The sequence below is a fragment of the Oncorhynchus keta genome, unplaced genomic scaffold (assembly GCF_023373465.1).
Source record: "Oncorhynchus keta strain PuntledgeMale-10-30-2019 unplaced genomic scaffold, Oket_V2 Un_contig_12886_pilon_pilon, whole genome shotgun sequence".
NCBI classification, from domain to species: domain Eukaryota; kingdom Metazoa; phylum Chordata; class Actinopteri; order Salmoniformes; family Salmonidae; genus Oncorhynchus; species Oncorhynchus keta.
Genome location: NW_026278034.1, coordinates 260,995 through 265,029, shown reverse-complemented (window position 1 = coordinate 265,029; position 4,035 = coordinate 260,995). Strand labels below are relative to the sequence as shown.

General features: G+C 44.6%; 1 long non-coding RNA gene across 2 annotated transcripts; it reads left to right on the top strand.

Annotated features, from left to right (window-relative positions):
- Positions 1-274: 274 nt before the first annotated feature.
- Positions 275-2,747, top strand: LOC127918036 (uncharacterized). 2 transcript variants are annotated; one of them, XR_008098526.1, is made up of 4 exons: positions 275-630; positions 1,302-1,421; positions 1,895-1,941; positions 2,551-2,747. It is a non-coding gene; the product is annotated as an uncharacterized LOC127918036 (long non-coding RNA). The 2 variants fall into 2 exon arrangements; XR_008098527.1 differs by lacking the exon at positions 275-630 and having other exon boundaries at positions 1,291-1,421.
- The last annotated feature ends 1,288 nt before the right edge of the window (positions 2,748-4,035 follow it).

Below are 4,035 nucleotides of genomic sequence, written 5' to 3'. Positions count from 1 at the left end.
TGAATCTTGTTATGTTCATACAAGTATTTACGCATGTTAAATTTGCTGAAAATAAACGCAGTTGACAGTGAGAGGACATTCTTTATGTTATTTATGTTTTTTATAAATAAATTATTTACATAAAGAATGTCCTCTCACTGTCAACTGCGTTTATTTTCAGCAAATTTAACATGCGTAAATATTTGTATGAACATAACAAGATTCAATCCATATATATACATTGAAAATACATACAGTAAACATATGATAACTTGCCTTTAGCGGTGGGTAGCTTACAGTTGTAATGTCACATGAACAAGAACAGTGAAATGTCTTTCAAACTCAAAACCCAACAAAGCAATAAATCAATAACAATGTATTACTAGAAAACAAGAAATACTAGAAATAAGAATAAGAAATAAAGTAAGAAAGTAGCACACTATATAAAGTAACTATTTAAAAAATCAGTTCAGTACCATATTAACATGTTAACGTGCTTTTACACCTGCATTGTTTGCTGTTTGGGGTTTTAGGCTGGGTTTCTGTACAGCACTTTGAGATATCAGCTGATGTACGAAGGGCTATATAAATAAATTTGATTTGATGTACAGGGATACTGGAGTGATGGAGGTAGATATGTATAGGGGGGAGGTGACTATATACAGGGTCAGTACCATATTAACATGTACAGTGATACTGGAGTGATGGAGGTAGATATGTATAGGGGTAAGGGGATACTGGAGTGATGGAGGTAGATATGTATAGGGGGAAGGGGACAGGGATACTGGAGTGATGGAGGTAGATATGTATAGGGGGAAGGAGACAGGGATACTGGAGTGATGGAGGTAGATATGTATAGGGGAAGGAGACAGGGATACTGGAGTGATGGAGGTAGATATGTATAGGGGGAAGGAGACAGGGATACTGGAGTGATGGAGGTAGATATGTATAGTGGTAAGGTGACTATATACAGGGTCAGTACCATATTAACAATGTACAGGGATACTGGAGTGATGGAGGTAGATATGTATAGGGGGAAGGAGACAGGGATACTGGAGTGATGGAGGTAGATATGTATAGGGGGAAGGAGACAGGGATACTGGAGTGATGGAGGTGGATATGTATAGGGGGAAGGGGACAGGGATACTGGAGTGATGGAGGTAGATATGTATAGGGGGAAGGAGACAGGGATACTGGAGTGATGGAGGTAGATATGTATAGGGGGAAGGAGACAGGGATACTGGAGTGATGGAGGTAGATATGTATAGGGGGAAGGAGACAGGGATACTGGAGTGATGGAGGTGGATATGTATAGGGGGAAGGAGACAGGGATACTGGAGTGATGGAGGTAGATATGTATAGGGGGAAGGTGACAGGGATACTGGAGTGATGGAGGTAGATATGTATAGGGGGAAGGAGACAGGGATACTGGAGTGATGGAGGTAGATATGTATAGGGGGAAGGAGACAGGGATACTGTAGTGATGGAGGTAGATATGTATAGGGGGAAGGAGACAGGGATACTGGAGTGATGGAGGTAGATATGTATAGGGGGAAGGGGACAGGGATACTGGAGTGATGGAGGTAGATATGTATAGGGGTATAGGGGAAGGTGACAGGGATACTGGAGTGATGGAGGTAGATATGTATAGGGGGAAGGTGACAGGGATACTGGAGTGATGGAGGTAGATATGTATAGGGGGAAGGTGACAGGGATACTGGAGTGATGGAGGTAGATATGTATAGGGGGAATATACAGGGTGATAGGGATACTGGAGTGATGGAGGTAGATATGGGATACTGGAGTGATGGAGAGGGGGTAGACAGGGATATAGGGGGGAAGGTGACAGGGATACTGGAGTGATGGAGGTAGATATGTATAGGGGGAAGGTGATAGGGATACTGGAGTGATGGAGGTAGATATGTATAGGGAGAAGGAGACAGGGATACTGGAGTGATGGAGGTAGATATGTATAGGGGCAGGGGACAGGGATACTGGAGTGATGGTGGTAGATATGTATAGGAGGAAGGGGACAGGGATACTGGAGTGATGGAGGTAGATATGTTTTGGGGGAAGGGGACAGGGATACTGGAGTGATGGTGGTAGATATGTATAGGAGGAAGGGGACAGGGATACTGGAGTGATGGAGGTAGATATGTATAGGGGTTAGGAGACAGGGATACTGGAGTGATGGAGGTAGATATGTATAGGGGGAAGGAGACAGGGATACTGGAGTGATGGAGGTAGATATGTATAGGGGGAAGGAGACAGGGATACTGGAGTGATGGAGGTAGATATGTATAGGGGTAAGGGGACAGGGATACTGGAGTGATGGAGGTAGATATGTATAGGGGTTAGGAGACAGGGATACTGGAGTGATGGAGGTAGATATGTATAGGGGTAAGGAGACAGGGATACTGGAGTGATGGAGGTAGATATGTATAGGGGGAAGGAGACAGGGATACTGGAGTGATGGAGGTAGATATGTATAGGGGGAAGGAGACAGGGATACTGGAGTGATGGAGGTAGATATGTATAGGGGGAAGGGACAGGGATACTGGAGTGATGGAGGTAGATATGTATAGGGGGAAGGAGACAGGGATACTGGAGTGATGGAGGTAGATATGTATAGGGGGAAGGAGACAGGGATACTGGAGTGATGGAGGTAGATATGTATAGGGGGAAGGGGACAGGGATACTGGAGTGATGGAGGTAGATATGTATAGGGGGAAGGAGACAGGGATACTGGAGTGATGGAGGTAGATATGTATAGGGGTTAGGAGACAGGGATACTGGAGTGATGGAGGTAGATATGTATAGGGTTAGTGTGATTAGGCAACAGGATATAAGACAGACAGAGTAGCAGCAGTTTGTATGTGAGTGGGTGTGGGGGGGTGTAGAATCAGTATTAATGTATATGCATTTTATTTGTGAGTGAGCAAATTATGTAGTGTGTTTGTGTGAGTTGGAGTGAAAATGTGTGTGTGCGCGCGCGCGCGTCAGTGTGTAGGGCCCTTTGAGTGTATATAGAGAGTGCAAAAATTAAAAATCAATAAAGATGCAATCCTAATTAAGATAGCCCGTTTATCTATTTGTTCAGTCTTATTTATTGGGGATAGAAGCTGTTCAAGAGCCTGTTGGTGCCAGACTTGATGCACCGGTACCTCTTGCCGTGGGCAGCAGAGAAAATAATCTATGTCTTGGGTGGTTGGAGTCCAACGATTTTCCAGCCCTTCACACTACCTGATATAGAGGTCCTGGATGGCAGGGAGCTCGGCCCCAGTGATATACTGAGCTGTCCGCACCAAACTCTTGTCGTGCCATGCGATCGAGGGTAGTGCTCTTGCCATACCAAGCTGTGATGCAGCGTCAATATACTCTCAATGTAGAACCTTTGTGGATTTGAGGGCCCATGCCAAACTTTTTCAACCTCCTGAGGGGGAAGAGGCACCGTCGGGGCCTTGTTCCTGTGTATTTGGACCATTTTAAATCTTTAGTGATTTGGACACAGAGGAACTTGAAGCAGCCCCGTCGATGTGGATGGTCGCCCCTCCATTTCCTTTGTAATCCGTAACGGTAGCCACAATCGGCGGGCGGCGGAGCCTGTGTGATACGATTCTACTTTTCCCTACATTTTCCTGTTGCTCGTTTAATGACTATTCGGAGGCCTTCTTGTACTTCTTCCTGTGTTCGGCCATAGCTTCAGGGTTGTCTACAACTGCTCTGTGTGCGGTAGCCCTGCTCTTTAGTTTAGCTCCAACCTCTGTGTTAATCCAGAGCTTTTGATTGGGGGTAGCAGCAAACCCTCCCCGGTGGTGGTAAACTTGTCTCGAAACATAATCAAATCAACGCTAGCAAAGCAGTCTTAAAGCATATCCTCTGATTCTGGTGACCATTTCTCAACGGAGTAAATCGCAGGTACATTTCAGCTTCAGCTTGTAAACAGGAAGCAAGAGTGTTGGGGAATAATCAGAATTGGTAACATAGGTAAGATGTTTTATTTTTATGATATGCTTATGAGTTATTTCTCATGAGAATTTATTTTGTTGTACTATA